A 20038-nucleotide genomic window follows, 5' to 3' on the forward strand; every position below is an offset into this window, starting at 1 on the left:
TGTGTTCTGTTTGCTAAAAACTCTTCAATCCAGCCACACAGCTGGTCTGATATTCCGTAAGCTCTTACTTTGTTTATCAGGCGACAGTGCGGAACTGTATCGAACGCCTTCCGGAAGTCAAGAAAAATAGCATCTACCTGGGAGCCTGTATCTAATATTTTCTGGGTCTCATGAACAAATAAAGCGAGATGGGTCTCACACGATCGCTGTTTCCGGAATCCATGTTGATTCCTACATAGCAGATTCTGGGTTTCCAAAAACGACATGATACTCGAGCAAAAAACATGTTCTAAAATTCTACAACAGATCGACGTCAGAGATATAGGTCTATAGTTTTGCGCATCTGCTCGACGACCCTTCTTGAAGACTGGGACTACCTGTGCTCTTTTCCAATCATTTGGAACCTTCCGTTCCTCTAGAGACTTGCGGTACACGGCTGTTAGAAGGGGGGCAAGTTCTTTCGCGTACTCTGTGTAGAATCGAATTGGTATCCCGTCAGGTCCAGTGGACTTTCCTCTGTTGAGTGATTCCAGTTGCTTTTCTATTCCTTTGACACTTATTTCGATGTCAGCCATTTTTTCGTTTGTGCGAGGATTTAGAGAAGGAACTGCAGTGCGGTCTTCCTCTGTGAAACAGCTTTGGAAAAAGGTGTTTAGTATTTCAGCTTTACGCGTGTCATCCTCTGTTTCAATGCCATCATCATCCCGGAGTGTCTGTATATGCTGTTTCGAGCCACTTACTGATTTAACGTAAGACCAGAACTTCCTAGGATTTTCTGTCAAGTCGGTACATAGAATTTTACTTTCGAATTCACTGAACGCTTCACGCATAGCCCTCCTTACGCTAACTTTGACATCGTTTAGCTTCTGTTTGTCTGAGAGGTTTTGGCTGCGTTTAAACTTAGAGTGAAGCTCTCTTTGCTTTCGCAGTAGTTTCCTAACTTTGTTGTTATACCACGGTGGGTTTTTCCCGTCCCTCACAGTTTTACTCGGCACGTACCTATCTAAAACGCATTTTACGATTGCCTTGAACTTTTTCCATAAACACTCAACATTGTCAGTGTCGGAACAGAAATTTTCATTTATAATGTATTTATAAATAAACATGCCTAAAAATTGGAGTCACTATAGCAGTCACCCATAGGCTACATGCTTAATAAAGTGAGTGAGTTAATCTCCTGTTCTTGAGATCTTAATGACAGAATGAATTTGTGACTTTCTTTTTTTATTAATTTGAATAAACTTTGATGCTTCGCAATTTATTACCATGAAATTTTGTATTCATTAGTGTATCTGATATTTGCATCTCATTCACTTTTGGGAACAACATTTGTGTTCTCTATTCCCCCTCATTTCATCTGTAGCGCAGGTTTACTACTACACTCTGCATGATAATATTTATGTCTGCCCACACGATTTCAGCAGATGACGTGTTGAAACTGTAGTAGGAGAGAATACAGAACATCCAAATCTTAAAAATTACATGAAAAACTTTGTGGAGATGTGAATTGTATGACCACTGCCCACAGTGAGGTTAAGTGACGCCTGGTGGCGTTGTAGGAACGCATAATAGAGATGAATAGGCAACGGGAATCATTCTAGCTTCGTTACGGGCCGCAAAGGCACTTTGACAAAGGGCAAGTTGTTATGTCCGGCATCCGGGAGCGACCAGCGCGGAAACGGAGAAGGTGGTTGGTTGCTCGTGTGCTACTATGGTGAGCGTCTGTGAAAATTGGTTGAAAGATGATGAATAATGTGGCACCCCCTTTAAAGTCGTTGAATAATTTAAGAAAGGTTCTCATTCGAAAAATCATTTTAAGTACATACAAAAACAAAATAAATATAGCTTACAGTGTTACCAATTTATGTAAAATGGCATGTTTGTCTAAGAATAAGCATAACGAATACAGTTGTTTTATGTTTTGCTAAATACACTATTACACGACAGTGAGTCGTTCAATATCTATTCTTTCATTATCTTGTCTGGTCTGATCTTAAGTTGATCTGCAAGATGGCTGCCTTTGCTCTGATGAATGTTAGTGTCCCTTCTGATTGAAATAATAATAAGGATTCAATAAACCTTTTTTGTGTCAGTTCCTATCCTTTATTATTCTGCAATACCTAAATTAAGTGTGGCCACTGTAATTGTGCTAGTTGAAGCTAGTATGGTTTTACGTACTGATACTAAGGTATATCCAGTCTTAATAGTCATTACTTGTATCTTCCGTTTAATAGAACCTGCACACAACTTATTTGTTTACTGAGTCCGATATTTTATTAGTTTACGCGGTGTAGATCATTTATTCAGTAAAGATGTTTTAAACGCAACCACACAAGCGAAGGTTCTCTGTAACTTTGACTTGAACAGAATGTAATATGTTTTTATTGAGAGAGAAATTAAGTAATTCAAATATGAATGAAAAGCAAATTATTACGCGCTGTCTTTGCCCATAATCCAAGGAAGGGCAGAGATATTGTTTAACCCAGAATCACATTTGTCTCTGTTGCGAAGAATTTATTGCTCACGCTCATGAAATATTAATCTAAACCAGAAAATAAAGATTTCGTAATTGTCTTGTTTTGAAATAAATTAAAATAATGGTAGAGGTCAGCTGTAATAGGCAACGATCTGTAGCACATCTGACGACATAGTATAAAGCTAGTTGTGGCACAAATGTCTTGGAGCACATCTTTCAGCGCACATTGTTGAATATGGGACTCCGCAGCAGACGATCCCATGTTGACCTAACGACCTCGTCAATTTCGTTCGCCGTGGGTACTGGATCACTGAGGTTGGACCTTGGATCAATAATCAATAAAAACGAGTCACTCGGTCGGATAAATTTCGTTTCTTGTTACACCAAGTCGACAGTCGTGTCGGGATACGCCGTCATCCTGGCGAACGACTACTGGAAACGTGCACCGCGCTGAAGACGCTGGTCTCTGGAGGCACTATTATGCGAAATGGGATATTCACCTTGGCTTCCATGGGAGATGTGGTAGTACTCGAATGCACCATGACAGCTGTGAACTACGTGAACATTTATGTGACCATTTGCATCGCTTCACGCTTTATGTTTTCCCCTCTGCGATGGCAGCTTCTAGCACGATAAAGGTCCGTCACACGGCCAGAATCGTACTACAGTGGCTTGACGGTTGTGATAGTGAACTCACATCGATGAACTGGCCACCAATTCGCCTGATGTGAATCCGACGGAACTCATATGGGACACCATCGGCGCCAAATCCGCGTCCACAAACCACCGGCCCGTAATTTACGGGGGATTTGTGTGACCTTTGCGTAGACGTCTGATGCTACAAACTCGGAAAACCTACCAAGGTTCAAATGGCTCTGAGCACTATGGGACTTAACATCAGAGGTCATCAGTCCCCTAGAACTTAGAACTACTTAAACCTAACTAACCTAAGGACATCACACACATCCATGCCCGAGGCAGGATTCGAACCTGCGACCGTAACGGTCGCGCGGTTCCAGACTGAAGCGCCTAGAACCGCTCGGCCACACCGGCCGGCAAAATCTACCAAGAACTCGCCTAATCTGTATCACGTAGAATCGCTCCTACATTGCGCCCAAAGGTAGATCAACACATTACTAAACAGGCGGTCATAACGTTTTGGTTCATACGTTTAACTCAATCGTCGGCCGTTGTGTCCGAGCGGTTCTAGGCACTTCAGTTCGGAGCCGAGCTGCTGCTACGGTCGCAGGTTCGAATCCTGCCTCGGGCATGGATGTGTGTGATGTCCTTAGGTTAGTTAGGTTTAAGTAGTCGTCGTCGGCTGATACTCGTATCCGAGTTTTCATTTCTCTCCTGAGATTTCCTTTGTCACGGTTCAGGCGTGGAAGTGTCGTTGATGGCTTAGCAATCCAATCCTAGCGTGGAACAGGCGGCCACAGATATTACACCTGATGGAAGGTGGAGGACGTGGCTGAGCCTGGAGGAGTTTACGTCTCTGGCGTTTGTCATTCTCCATTCTTCGACGTTCCAGCTCAAAGTTTTGAAGAGCATTTGAGGTAACTGAGCGCCAGCGACTTCGGTCTTCTGCTATTGTGGACCAGTTACTCGGATCGATGTTCAAGTTTTTCAGATTTTTCTTGTACTGATCCTTATAATGTTTGAGAGGGGCACCTCGTGGCCTTTTACCTGTGCTCGCTTCGCTGTACAGCATTTGGCGTGGAAGGTTTAAGTAGTAGGGGATTGATAACCTCAGATGTTAAGTCCAATAGTGCTCAGCGCCATTTTTTGTAACTCAATCTCGTTTAGAATTATATGCACTATAGTAGCATATGAACAACTACTTAAGTGTAATGAAAAATGAAATGGTCGTATGGCATTGTTGGCCGGAAGACCCTGTTCGGATGTGGCCGACAAGTGCAAGTCTTATTTCAGTCGACACCACATCGGGCGCCTTGCATCTCGATGATGACGACAACACAACATCCAGCCGACGATCGGAGAAAATCTCCAACCGGCCGGGAATCGAACCCGGGCCCAATGCATGGGAGGCAAGCACGTTACCACTCAGCTAAGCAGGCGGACAGTACTTAAGTAAATAACAGCAACCGTGGAACTAGTTATACGATTATGTACTGCTTCCTGTCTGCTGTGAAGTGCAAGAAAATGTGAAAGAAAAGTCTATCGTTCAGAGACTAACAAGTCAAGCGACGAAAAACTGCATGATTACGAGCTTAGAAATGCTTGTTTAAGATAAGTTTTACTGGAATCTGGACGAGTAAGGGAAAGTGGCGGTACACGTGTGATGTTAAATGAGGGGAATTTGTCGATGGAAAAAATGGAAAATAATCATGTGGATTAAAAGTAATCGCAAACACGATTTATTTCCGCACAGAAAGACAAGCGGAGGACAGGAAAACGTTTTCGAAGCGGTGCTGTAGTACAGCACAGCTGACCTGTCCGTAACGATTAACAGGCGGGAATATCAGCTTTGAGAAATGCGGAGACACGCAATCTGGTTGATCTCTAGCGCGGTCGAGTGATGGATGGCGTCAGCTAGTCAGGACCGTCGGTGGGAAATAAACTTGTCAGCAGGGTGCTGTATAGCCGGCGCGTGGACGCTGTTGTGTTTCGCGCGCGATCGCCTGCGATGAAGATAAATACGCCGGTGTCCTCTTTACGCGAGGCTACATTTTTACGTGACGTAATGTAGAGGGTCGGAAGATTAGCTGGACGCCCCGGGATAATTGATGGCAGCTCGTTGGCGGAGGCATTCAGAATGCTCCCACTGATGACGAAAGCGATTATTTATTGGGCGGCGTGCAGGCTGGCGTGCGCGGTGGCTCGTCTAGCGGTAAACACGAACGGCCTTCGAAGGCCGATCGTTTGCGGTCAATTTCCTGCCACTCACTGCGGGCCGTTAGCGAAAGCCGCCAGCCGTGACTTGGCCGCTGAGGCGTCGGCGCAGCTTCCGCAGCCCCGCCGGGGGCATTTCTGGGCGAAACGTACCCCAGCAATACTTCCCTTTTGCCAGTTATCTCACCCTTTCTGACTTGGGTACGCGTGTTTTACATTGCGAATCGATGGCAAAGGAAGTAGGAATTGTTACTGCAAAACCCAACCCATAAACCCACGTTTCTAGCATTTGTAGACTTAGAGAAAGCTTTTGACAATGTTGACTGGAATACTCTCTTTCAAATTCTAAAGGTGGCAGGGGTAAAATACAGGGAGCGAAAGGCTATTTACAATTTGTACAGAAACCAGATGGCAGTTATCAGAGCCGAGGGACATGAAAGGGAAGCAGTGGATGGGAAGGGAGTGAGACAGGGTTGTGGCCTCTCCCCGATGTTATTCAATCTGTATATTGAGCAAACAGTAAACGAAAGGAAAGAAAAATTCAGAGTAGGAATTAAAATCCATGGAGAAGAAATAAAAACTTTGAGGTTCGCCGGTGACATTGTAATTCTGTCAGAGACAACAAAGGGCCTGGAAGAGCAACTGAACAGAATGGACAGTGTCTTGAAAGGAGGATATAACATGAACATCAACAAAAGCAAAACGAGAATAATGGAATGTAGTCGAATTAAATTGGGTGATGTTGCGGGAATTAGATTAGGAAATGAGACGCTTAAAATAGTAAATGAGTTTTGCTATTTGGGGAGCAAAATAACTGTGATGGTCGAAGTATAGAGGATATAAAATATAGACTCAATGGCAAGGAAAGCGTTTCTGAAGAAGAGAAATTTGTTAATATCGAGTATAGATTTAAGTGTCAGGAAGTCGTTTCTGAAAGTATTTGTATGGAGTGTAGTCATGTATGGAAATGAAACATGGACAGCCGGCCGGAGTGGCCGTGCGGTTCTAGTCGCTGCAGTCTGGAACCGAGCGACCGCTACGGTCGCAGGTTCGAATCCTGCCTCGGGCATGGATGTGTGTGATGTCCTTAGGTTAGTTAGGTTTAATTAGATCTAAGTTCTCGGCGACTGATGATCTCAGAAGTTAAGTCGCATAGTGCTCAGAGTCATTTGAACCATTTTTGAAACATGGACGATAAATAGTTTGGACAAGATGAGAATAGAAGCTTTCGAAATGTGGTGCTACAGAAGAATACTGAAGATTAGATGGGTGGATCACATAACAAATGAGGAGGTATTGAATAGAATTGGGGAGGAGTGGCACAACTTGACAAGAAGAAGGGACCGGTTGGTAGTACATGTTCTGAGGCATCAAGGGATCACAAATTTAGCATTGGAGGGCAGCGTGGAGGGTAAAAATCGTAGAGGGAGACCGAGAGATGAATACACTAAGCATATTCAGAAGGATGTAGGTCGCAGTAAGTACTGGGAGATGAAGAAGCTTGCACAGGATAGAGTAGCATGGAGAGCTGCATCAAACCAGTCTCAGGACTGAAGATCACAACAACAACAACATAATGTAGCGAGCATGAAAAATCCTCACCCTCTGAATTTAGCTCTAACAATAAGATGAATAAAATGTAACATTCTTTTTCATCTCGATTTGTGAAGTAAATTAAGGAAGTAGTTTTAACGGGATGTAACATTACATCGCAGTAGTGACTGTTTTATCAATTATGAAACAGTTTTTGAAATAAATATAAAATATTAATACAAAATTAGGTTTGTATCTTCTTATTTAGGAATGTACTAACTAAATTCACAGCAAATAGATACGGTCGGATAGCTTGGTTAGAAGAAGTGAGAGAAAGCTCTGACTACAGCATCTCTAGGAAAAGTGAAGGAATAAACCAGGGCTTTTTTGAACGAAAGAAAGAACGTTAGGGTTTTACGTCTGGACGTCGAGGTCATTATTATGGGAGTGCAACTTCAGGTGAACAACGACGGCTAAAGAAATCGTTCGTGGACTTTTTCAAAAATGTTCAAATGTGTGTGAAATCTTATGGGACTTAACTGCGAAGGTCATCAGTCCCTAAGCGTACATACTACTTAACCTAAATGATTCGAAGGACAAACACACACACCCATGCCCGAGGGAGGACTCGAACCTCCGCCAGGACCAGCCACACAGTCCATGACTGCAGCGCCCTGACCGCTCGGCTAATCCCGCGCGGCGTGGTCTTTTTAAGGAGCAATTTACGGAAACTGCGAAATACTGTCCTCAGGATGCCAGAGAGGGAATTTGAAGTTCTCCCTTCTCATGGTTATAAAGCAGTTGTTTTAAGCATAGGCACATCTCAGTCGGCGATAGATGCAGAAGATAACTGCAGTGACACCACCTTTATTACTAGGATTGATCTCGCTTCTGAGTAATTCAGCGTTTCCGTATGCCACAAATAGATACTACTGTTGTAACTAGGCAGAAACAGTTTCATTGCTCACTCACTTATCGTAACCTCATACGAAATGAGATGATGGCCAACGTAAGGCACTGACACTACACTAGTCATGTCATCCGTGAGTGAGGTCACTCAAAGAGTGGAACTGGTTTAGAATCAATAAGTTCAGTGCCTCTACGACATGCGTTGACTACTTAACTCGAAAGAAAACTTTCCTCCTCTGTTAGCAAAATCTATACCGTGAAAGAGGTGCTTAGCTAGATGATGAATTTAATTATAGTAAAATTATCGGTGTATCTGATGTACCCATTATACCGAGTATAGCAGTGCAACATTAGGATCTCGAAAACAGCGAATTACTTCTCTTGGATCTTTCAGGGGACAATGCGGCAAAAAGTTCCCTCTTTAATTCTTCACTTACTACACTGAAAGCATATGTTCTTCATTTCGAGACACTGTTCTTCCTTGTTTTTGTGTTTAGTCATGTTTCAACACTAACCTCTGGAATGATTCGTGTACATCTGAAAATATACTGTGTACTTCTTGGAAAAGTGAATTATCAATGACAGGCAATGAATATTTGTTATAAGCTAACATTGCTAAGTGAGAAATTGATTTGCTTCTTCAAATACATTTTAGTCATGACAGCCTTCCGAATACTTTGTTGTTCATTGCGCCGTATCTTCTATGAATAATTAACACAATACCAACTTCACTATCTTTATGTCGAAATCTTCTGGCACCAGAGTTAGCAGCACCAAACTATCATACAATTCTGCTCTACAAAGTTTCAAAAATAGGGAATTCGGTGTAACATCTTGTTGAATAACTATTGTACCAGTCTTAGTCGACTTAAGTTCTGCCTATGTTAACTGTGCATTGCATGGTATTCACTCGATTTGTCATAGATCTTCTCCATGGAAAAATCTTGCAACAAGAATAAAGCATTTCACATTCTCTTGAACGATGAGAAATATCAGACCTTTAGACCAAAGGGCAGTGTCTGCAGTGCAAAAACTCCAGGGAGACCACTGGCTACCGATGCTAGGAAGAGCGGTCTTTCAGGATTTTTCAAGTATGAGATATTCACAGTGGACAGCAGTCAAGAAGCCCATTAAAGAATGAACTTTTAGTTGGAAGTATTATTTTAACATGTCTAATCGTGTATACGCACAAATTTTTGTAACGCAGGTGAAATGAAGTGTATAATGAAAATATTGTAAGAAGTGCCATGACGGATCAAACTGCAGTGGCACCATGGGCTACTGTTTCCACACGCTGCTATACAAATTCTGCTTTTGAAAATTCAGCCCTTATTGGGATGAAACAGGGAATGGGAGTTTTTATGGAAATTTTTCATTACACATTTTTTAAGTTAAGTCTATGAAAATTTGTATTTGGCTTTTGTGTTAGAAATAAAAAAAATATTTGTTTCACGGTTTTTGGAAAGGCAATCCTAACTGAGTGAATGAGGGCGAAAACTTTTGCTTCTCGATGAGAAACGCAAAAATATGTTTCACTGTTTTTGGAAATTCAAACCCTAAGGGGATGAAATAGGGCCTGGCTGATTCACTGCTTCAGCACCGCCCAACCCAAACGCTAACTTGAAATTTGAAGAGGATGTAGATCTTGTATTTCAGGCGTCGTTTAAGAAGCGATTGTTCGAAGGTCCACTCCTAAGCGAGTAAAATAATTGATGTAAAGCCTTTGAGAATATTTCGTTATTGGGGCAATTTTGAAGCTAGAACTACGAAAACTGGTATTTGGTTTCTCAGTCAGAAATAAAAAAAAAGGTCCGTGATTCGACATTTTTTGAAATTCAACTACTAATGGGGTAAAACAGTGAAAGTTTTTATAATAAACCTTTATTAAAGAACTACTAAAGTATTTTTAAGCTATATACATGGAAGTTGTTATTTGACTTCTCGGTTGGAAATTAAAAAAATACGTTTTTGAGTGTTTTTGGAAATTCAACTCCCTAAGAGAGTGCAGTTAAGGATGAAAAGTTTTATGAAATTATTTCGTTACATTAAATATATTTAAAGTTAAGGGGATGAAAGTTTTTATCGAAATATCACCACAAGAACTCAAAATGCAAGATCAACAAAGAATTGGAATTCGAGCTGCCAGAATAGCTTTTTCGTCAGAAGTACATTCGGAAAAGATCATGCCTGTATGGGCTTAATTAGCGTGAAAAGTTCAGAAGATGCTCCAAGTTGTAAACAACATAAAAATTCGATTAAAGAAAAACAAACAAAAAATCTGTGTAGACCACGGAGTTTTCGTGACCGAAGCAGCGGATGGTAAGCTAGTATACACATACAGTTTTTTATAGTTAAAAGATTAAAATAATAAGATTAAAATGTGGTGCACGGCAGTAACATCCCTGTAATGAACTGGCTTGCACAGAGCCCTGACCTGAATCCCACAGAACACCTTTGGGATGTTTTGGAACGCCGACTTCGTGCCAGGCTTTACCGACCGATATCGATACATCTCCTCAGTGCAGCACTCCGTGAAGAATGGGTTGCCATTCCCCAAGAAACCTTCCAGCACCTGATTGAACGTATGCCTGCGAGAGTGGAAGCTGTCATCAAGGCTAAGGGTGGGCCAACACCATATTGAATTCCAGCATTACCGATGGAGGGCGCCACGAACTTGTAAGTCATATTCAGCCAGGTGTCCGGATACTTTTGATCACATAGTGTATAAATGGATGCTGTAACAGGATGTGGATCAGGAATCTAGGACTGTTATCGAAGCCTTTATGCAAGGAAAGAACTGCAGCTGGTAGGATAACTAGAATGCAGGACGGATTTCTGGGTTGGGAAAAGGCAGCCTGTTGATAATGCAGCGGAATAGGATATCCGGGTGTAGAGGTAGGAGTAGTGAAGAACGTGCTGGGGTAGACAGGGCAGAAATAAAGGCTTGGAACTGGGGAAGACTGAGAAGACAGTTGGGTTTGGTCTTCGACTTTACGTGAAGTATATCATTTACTAAGAGAAGAGTGCAAGGTAGTCTAGGACTGTTAGAAGTGCTGAAGACTGCGTGATTTATCACAGGTTCTTGGTCTAACCCTATGTCAATCCTTTCAGATCTGAATTTTTTCTGATGGAAGGAAAATTTTTCTTTATGTGATAATGCTCTTAGGTGACTTTTTAATGATTTTAGATGCAAGATTTATACAAAATTATGTACCCGTTTTCATAAAGTACTTTGTACACTTGGCTTCATTTTATAGACTAAAATAACTAATTACGAAATAGTCTCTATTGTAATAAATAGTAAAGTGATCAATCAATAATTATCGTGCAAAATAACAACAACAATATTCAATTACACAGTGGAATATAGCGAACAAACCACTAGCAGATCTTCTGGTGGAAACGAGCTGCTGCGCATTGCTAGATTAACTTGCTGATATTTTCATAGTAACGCCCAACGGTTGGCAGCAATTGTGCATGATGGAGAGGTTGAAAATTCACAAATGTGTACCATAGGTTTCTATTGGGAAAAAAATACTTCTGTGGCAGCTAAGACACAGTAAAAGTTAGTGTACACGTTTGTGTAGCAGATGGGTCTAAAGGGCTTAACGATCCCTGCCCTAGCGACCTGAAAAACCTGAAAAAATATTCCTAAATTCCTCAGAGCAAATTGATATCTGCAATTTTGGACGTGCAGTTATGCGAATCGTAGTCGCCTTTCCCGTGCTGCTCGTTACGAGTTTTCGGCATTTTTATGGCACTCCCGCAAGTCTAAAAATCTTCGTCCATTCGTCCTGTTCTTTGTTATACTCCTTCAGTGTGATACTGGAACTAACACATTAGAGCTGAATTCCTACTTTAATAATGACAGATACGAATATATTTTTGGAATATATTCTTCCCGCCAACTGTGTCAGTTGCTGTCAAACAGAGAGTATGTGCAGTAGCTTGATATTGTTTAGACAAAAGTTGACAAATACTGTAACAGTCAGAATAGCTTACGCTAATTTTACAATCAACACACTATCGTTCTCTCTTAATGATGATGTATTCTTTCGTTTATTAGAGATGGTCCATGTGATGATAACGTGTATACAGGTTAGGAAGTTTTAAATTTTGGTATGTACTAAAGAATGGAATTTTCGCAGCATTCCGCTTGAAAACAGTTGAAGGCCTAAACTGCAATAGTGGACTTAATGAACAAATTACTTTAACAGTCGGAAACGATTGTGATGTCTTGTAAAAAGTTTTATATGATTGAATCCTACCGAAGAAAAACAAAATCATATATGAAAAGATTATTTTCGTTTACACAGAACATGAATTTACAGCTTATAAACGAAACTCGCCAATAAAACAATTTCCTCTTATTTATACTGTGTTAAAGAAGATTCACGTTTTGCAGGACCACTCTAAGGTCCGGCAGTGAAGCGGGTCTGTATTGAAGCGAAGTCAACATCGCGCTCAGCGTCTGCCAGTAAATCACATGGAAATTAAAATACACATGCAAGCCCACAGGGAGACTCCTAAGAGCACTACATTCCTTTTGTGCTGGCAGTGGAGGGGACTCCTAGAGCACTTTCTCTTGCCGACTGGGGAGATAAGGCGACCCTGTGGAGCTGGTTTTGTCGGCGGTAATTGATGGCGGAAGTGGTTACTGGGAACACCTGTTGACAGCGTCCGGTGTGGGCGCGCAAGCAGATGCGACTCTCGCCCCTTGATGCAGCCGCGGAAAACACAATACCCTGCACCGACTACATAGCCCGCTGAGTAACAATACTTGGAAGCCAGGCCCGTCTTATCTACTGCCACTGCTCCCTTGTGACCTAGACCAACACTCTCCAGCCTTTTCAACAAACATTTTGTACCTCTCGCAGACGATTACTTACTTTTAAGATTAATTAGTGTCGATTGGGTAAGAGCGAGCAGTATATAATTTGCAACAAATAAACACTAAGCGATGGAACAAAAACACTGACGTGTCACTTTTGTTCCTTCACTATATTTACCGTAATCTAAATTAACAATGTACACGTCCTCTCACAGAACATCGTCCAGTTTTCTCGCTGAATGATAAAAGTCAGTTCTGAATAACTAATATGCCCCACGACGAATCTGTCTAAGTGGTCTCTCCCATACATGGAATTTGTAATATGATTGTATTGTGGAGAGGTGGTGTTATTACTTTTGTGGCGATTTTGCACCTCTGCCCTGCGAAGGTCTTAACAGAATCGATATCGACCACAAATACAGTAGATAGCATGACTGTCATCAATAACATAAAAATTAGCTTCAGTGAGTCCATTTAATGTCAGAAGTATTACAACGGAGAAGAGGCTTCTCCACTCTAGTGACAAATATCATGGTCATTTACAGATGGGCCGGCCGCGGAGGTCTAGCGGTTCTAGGGGCTCTGTCCGGAACCGCGCGACTGCTACGGTCGCAGGTTCGAATCCTGCCTCGGGCATGGATGTTTTGTGATGTCCTTAGGTTAGTTAGGTTTCAGTAGTTCTAAGTTATAGGGGACTGATGACCACAGATGTTAAGTCCCATAGTGCTCAGAGCCATTTGAACCATTTACAGATGAGTTTTAAGCGAACCACACTGGAGGAAGTCAAAGATACACGTATACTACTGAGAAGCTAAGAAGAGACTAATGTTGAGGTTCATAAGTACTGTCTGTTACTGAAATCAATAAAGAAATTGTATTACAGGGTAGGTTACTATCTCTGCGTACGTGAAAACGTGAAAATACCGAGCAGCACAGCTCGCACTCAGAATCTCATTAATGCAGACTACACGCCGTCGATGAATGTAGCGTACCTCTCTTATTGCAGCAAGAACACACGCTACCCTACCAGATTTGTTATTAACTGAGTATTTAAGAGCCGTTAATGTGCGAGGGGGTGAGAAGAAAGACAGGTTAGTAACATTTTCTACCTGGCAGGCTATAGGAATTTGACGGCTTAGAGATGTGTAGGAACAGTGATTTAAAGACAAAACCTCTACTGCTACAGTGTGGAGGGTGTCCGTCCTATCTCGTGCCGATTGGAGACTTTCCAAGAATATAAGTCCATCTTGATACAGATGGTTGCGGGACCATGGCTGTTCAGTATAAAATGGTGAATCAAAACACCTTTTAGACGTTTAAATTTCCAACTGTTATTTTACTTGAGCAAACAATTTCAACGCTACATTACGCCATCTTTGACTGGCTTGGTTTGAATGTTTGTGTAACAGTCGGCAACTGATGATCGAAGGGACCGCCATGTTAAGAAAAAATCTGCGGATACCAGTCGTTGAATCCTGGCCCCTGTTTTGATTGGTTATGATTTGGGATTTTTACTACACGTCGACCAGGGGCCTAGAGATGGCGTAAAGTAGCGCTGAAACTGGTTACTCAAATTAAATAACAACTGGAAATTTAGACGGCTGAAGGTATTTTTATTCTATATTTTTCCAAGAATAATTGGCTATATATGGAAAAGTGCCTGCAATAAATATTTCTACATTGAGAGCTACAGATGACAAAATCTCCATTTTGCTACTGTAATGTTCATGGATGAGGAGGGATGAGACATTGGTCCTGTCTTCCGTCCTGGTTATAAAATAGAAAAACCAATTTATTTTAATGTCGCTACAGGAGCGTCTTGCTGGACCGATCGTCGACCGGTACCGAAGAGTTTGACCACAATGCATACATATTGTCGTAGAAAAGTTGAAAACAAAACACTACGTCGTAGTTAAGTATATGCAACAAAGTTGTACGTTGTCATTTTTAGGTTTCTGTAGAGATAAATGGGTTCAAATGGCTCCAAGCACTATGGGACTTAGGCCGGCCGGAGTGGCCGAGCGGTTCTAGGCACCACAATTTTTGAACTATGGGACTTAACATCTGAGGTCATCAGTCCCCTAGACTTAGAACTACTTAAACCTAACTAACCTAAGGACATCACACACATCCATGCCCTACGCAGGTTTCGAACCTGCGACAGCAGCAGCAGCAGCTGCGCGGTTCCGAACTAAAGCACCTAGAACCGCTCGTCCACAGCGGCCGGCAGAGATAAATGGGCGTGATAGGCAGACGTGGGTGTTATTTTAATGTGGGCACGTATATGAGCAAAGACTGGATCCTCTATGCTTCTTAAACGAGCAGTCCTTCTCTAATTTCTTTATAAAAGGATGTTATCTTCCTTTAACGAGATGTAATCTTCCTTCCTTGAATATATGACTGGGTGCACTAGGACATGTCTCTACTTAGTCGACATATGTGACAGCGCAGATGTGAAGATGCCTTGATTTTTGCCGCAGACGCATCTGATCGAATGCTGGACGAATTTTGACTGTTTTCGACGTGTCGCCACTCCGAAAAACCCAGTTTTTGGCAGCAGCCTTCGCATTTCGAAGTGCACAAGTTATCCTACGAATCACTCACTAGTTACACTAACACTTATTACACAGCATATCTTAAGACGAATCATGTCTCCATCAGTACGCCATTCCGATGTCAACGAGCACTATAATACATATTAAAGAACGCTGAAGTAAACACAAGGCATTTTTATTGAATTGGATTTTTTTAATCGATAGGATTTCGTCGTTGCACATGAAAAATGTAAATCTGTAAACTTTCCTGAAAGATGCCAATCTTTTAGCTTTTCATGTAGCCTGGTAACGCCTTCTGAAATCTCAGTAACATTACAGCTTTATCTTTTCTTATCCCTACAGAACTGATTCGGCGCAGTCATTGCACTGTCCGCTCATGGGATTCGATTCCGCTGATGACAATGTACTTCTGGCTGAAAGTAAGTAAGTCTAAGAAGAAATACTGCGAAGAACGGCAAATCCTGAGCATGAAGTTCGGGTTAAGTATAAACAAAAGAAAGATAAAAGCAACGAAGATCAGCAGAAACAAGGGTAAAAGCCGGTTACATGAAAACTGGAAGATACCTGGAGATTTGAATCACGCTTCTTTAAGGGAAGCGACATCAGGAAAGAAAATCAAAATATAGGGGATAATGGGTAGAATGACAGGGATAGGGAAAGTTTCTTACAAAGAGATAAATACGTTATTGTTTCACTAACCGGTTAACACGATCGAACCTACAAATCACAAAGCAACGCAGCCGATGCAGAATGCAGTTACGTCGCACCATTGTAATGAAAGGCCAACGAAGCTCGCATATGTCGCAGTTGCTGTGGAAATGTCACCATACAGTACAGAAATCCGTCAACCAACAAGGGCAGCCATTCGACCGACAACATACAGCAAGTTTACAAAAGCAAAGTTGACCAGCTAGTCATACGAGTTGCCAATGTGAAGCGCACTGTCGTTGCTGCCTGTATCGCAGCACATACGTGGACAGCTACAGTGAGCAGGGGAGCGCCAGGTTTCATACGAAGTGCAGCAAAACAAGGACATCGGCGGATCCTACTGAGACATGCTGCTAGCATCAAGTTCAAGTCTTAGCGCACTAACGTAACGATATGCTGAGTCGAAGAGGATTGCGTGCAATGTGCTTCAATGTATGTTTTTCACGTTGTAGATGTCATTCCAGAACGTCTTACAGTACGTTCGCATTGTTAAATAAAAATTTGTGACATATCATCGGAATAGCATCTATGAAGAAACAGATTCAATCAGAGCTGACGACGAGTGTTCGGGGGAGAGACGGAGCGGAAGTTAACCCCAGCGTTTTGCAATAAGGTGAGAACTCCAGAGCGTGTTTCGTATTTGACACACGTTTCTGCACCGTCTTTATTGTAGTGCCTCCACGATCCTGTTTTCTCTGTTTACTACTGCATGTGATAAGTAACATCCTGCAGCAAGAAAATATGCTCGTAATAGACATGTTGCGTCGCAAGATCGCCAGATTAGTCACCCACACATTACATTAGTCGAAGAATACCTGGCGTTTTGCAGGACGTGACGTTGCCCCAATTTTCGGTTCACTGACTGTAACTCAACTGCATACCTTCCACGCTTTTTGAACACCTTACATAATTCAACAAATGACTCCGTCACGTCGAAATCTCTCGCACCGTGACAGGCGCCACATGGTTTTTTTAACTCGCGATGTGTACAACATGCAAGAACTCCCATTAACCATGTGACCGATAAAGTTGGTGTCTTCTTTGGTATATGTTTACTTTTCTTTTCCTTTTCGAAAAATTGGGTCTAGTGCAGCAGGGGATACAACCCGTCGGCTTTGGACAAGGACGTCACAAGCCGCCAGAGAGCAGTTTACCATTTTCGCTTTTGCTGTTATGTTTCAGTTTCGTTTTTTTACTGATTGCATAATAAAGTGGATCTGTTTATTCTATCTCGTGAGATTTTTTTTAAAAAAAGCCAAAAAACACTTATCAGCCACTGAAGGGAGCTACAACACTAAGAAGAATCGCTTCTCGATTGGCCACTTGTGACGTCATTGTCCAAAGCCGACGGGTTGTATCCCCTGCTGCACTAGTCCCGAAAGATTTATATACTGACGAAAACAAAGTTGGAATAAGATACTTTGATAACTTAAATTTGTGAATGTCAACGTAATTGGAAACTCGCAGATGTCATCAATAGTTTTAACTCGAGTATTTTCCTACTGTATATGAGCAATAACACCCATTTATTCACTGCTAATTACCTAGAGAACATATACCACCGGCGATGAAAATAATTCACAATGCACTGTTTATGTTGTTATCTCCGCTGTTCCGCTGTACGTTGGCTTGTGTGTTTCATAGGCCAAAGTAATTACCAAGGAAATATATGAGATTCACTACTGTTAATTTGAGTGCTGCGATTTTAAATCTATTTCAAAATGAAAAGCAAACGTATTGATTTTTCCGAACTCTTAGCTGAACACCAAAGTAGTTGTTGTTGTTGTAGTCTTCAGTCCTGAGACTGGTTTGATGCAGCCCTCCACGCTACTCCATCCTGTGCAAGCCTCTTCATCTCCCAGTACCTACTGCAGCCTACATCCTTCTGAATCTGCTTAGTGTACTCATCTCTTGGTCTCTCTCTACGATTTTTACCCTCCACGCTGCCCTCCAGTACTAAATTGGTGATCCCTTGATGCCTCAGAACATGTCCTACGAACCGTTCCCTTCTTCTAGTCAAGTTGTGCCACAAACTCCTCTTCTCCCCAATTCTATTCAATACCTCCTCATTAGTTATGTGATCTACCCATCTAATCTTCAGCATTCTTCTGTAGTACCACATTTCGAAAGCTTCTATTCTCTTCTTGTCCAAACTATTTTTTCGTCCATGTTTCACTCCATACAAATACTTTCAGAAACGACTTCCTGACACTTAAATCTATACTCGATGTTAACAAATTTCTCTTCTTCAGAAATGCTTTCCTTGCCATTGCCAGTCTACATTTTAAATCCTCTCTACTTCGACCATCATCAGTTATTTTGCTCCCCAAATAGCAAAACTCCTTTACTACTCTAAGTGTCCCATTTCCTAATCTAATTCCCGCAGCATCACCCGACTTCATTCGACTACATTCCATTATCCTCGTTTTGCTTTTGTTGATGTTCATGTTATACCCTCCTTTCAAGACACTGTCCATTCCGTTCAACTGCTCTTCCAAGTCCTTTGCTGTCTCTGACAGAATTACAATGTCATCGGCGAACCTCAAAGTTTTTATTTCTTCTCCATGGATTTTAATACCTACTCCGAACTTTTCTTTCGTTTCGTTTACTGCTTGCTCAATATACAGATTGAGTAATATCGGGGATAGGCTACAACCCTGTCTCACTCCCTTCCCAACCACTGCTTCCCTTTCATGCCCCTCCACTCTTATAACTGCCATCTGGTTTCTGTACAAATTGTAAATAGCATTTCGCTCCCTGTATTTTACCCCTGCCACCTTCAGAATTTGAAAGAGTGTATTCCAATCAACATTGTCAAACGCTTTCTCTAAGTCTACAAATGCTAGAAGCGTAGGTTTGCCTTTCCTTAATCTTTCTTCTAAGATAAGTCGTAGGGTCAGTATTGCCTCACGTGTTCCAACATTTCCACGGAATCCAAACTGATCTTCCTCGAGGTCAGCTTCTACCAGTTATTCCATTTGTCTGTAAAGAATTCGCGTTAGTATTTTGCAGCTGTGACTTATTAAACTGATAGTTCGGTAATTTTCACATCTGTCAACACCTGCTTTCTTTGGGATTGGAATTATTATATTGTTCTTGAAGTCTGAGGGAATTTCGCCTGTCTCACACATCTTTCTCACCAGATGGTAGAGTTTTGTCAGGACTGGCTCTCCCAAGGCTGTCAGTAGTTCTAATGGAACATTGTCTACTCCCGTGGCCTTGTTTCGACAAAGTAGACTGTTAATTCCTTCCCAGTACCGTTACACTGTTTTATGCTATAATACCCGATGGAGTTCATTAAGTGGCAGTGAGTATGAGCATATCTTCTTTACTGACACACACAGCCATCACAGTGGTAGCAGATGGCCCGGGAGGGGGGGGGGGGCGGCGGGGGGGGGGGGGGGGGGGGCGGGGGGGAAGCTATGTTCGGCACACACGCTTCCGTAAGCCTCACCGTTAGTCGTAAAAGGCTTACCATCGGCACAGTCCCAGCTTGCACAACTTTCATACTTAGTTTTACTTTGTTCTTGGTTAGTTTTCAGCTTGAAAGGCCATCACCAGTTACTGACTTCTGACAGATCCACTAGCCAGGCACTTTGTGACAGTCGGGAAATGCTTTAACTTTTATTTTATTTAGTAAATAAAACGTGTCCATATGAACAGTTACGTAACAATACAACTATCACCGTAATCAGGTTCATTACAGCCGATTATTGTCCATAAAAAGTATAGGTACGTCTAATTTCTGTATTACGGAATGCAGACTAACCAACAGTTTCTTGTAGTTAACCTCGTCACTAAAACAACGGATAATCCTGTGGCTCGTAAACTTGTTTCTCCTGACTACGAGGAAGGGGAAAGGAAGCGACATGCGAATAGCAGCTTAAACGGTATACACACCCATAAGAAAATTAATATCTTTTGTTAACATAATCCAATTTGTAACCCAAAAAAAGAATGAAAAGTACAAGGCAAAAATTATTACCTGAATTTAATCATTCATCCAGATTTCCTTGCCTGAAATCTTCGCAACAAGATGTAAACTACAACAGAAATATATAGCAGCTACATACTAGAAGCAGTCGGAGAACATTGAGAATAACGAAGGCTACTGCTTGGTATTTGGCAGTGTACTTGAGAAGGGAAGCGTCTTCGCTCGAATGCAGACAGTTC

Source organism: Schistocerca americana, chromosome 4 (assembly GCF_021461395.2).
Source record: "Schistocerca americana isolate TAMUIC-IGC-003095 chromosome 4, iqSchAmer2.1, whole genome shotgun sequence".
Classification (NCBI taxonomy): Eukaryota; Metazoa; Arthropoda; class Insecta; order Orthoptera; family Acrididae; genus Schistocerca; species Schistocerca americana.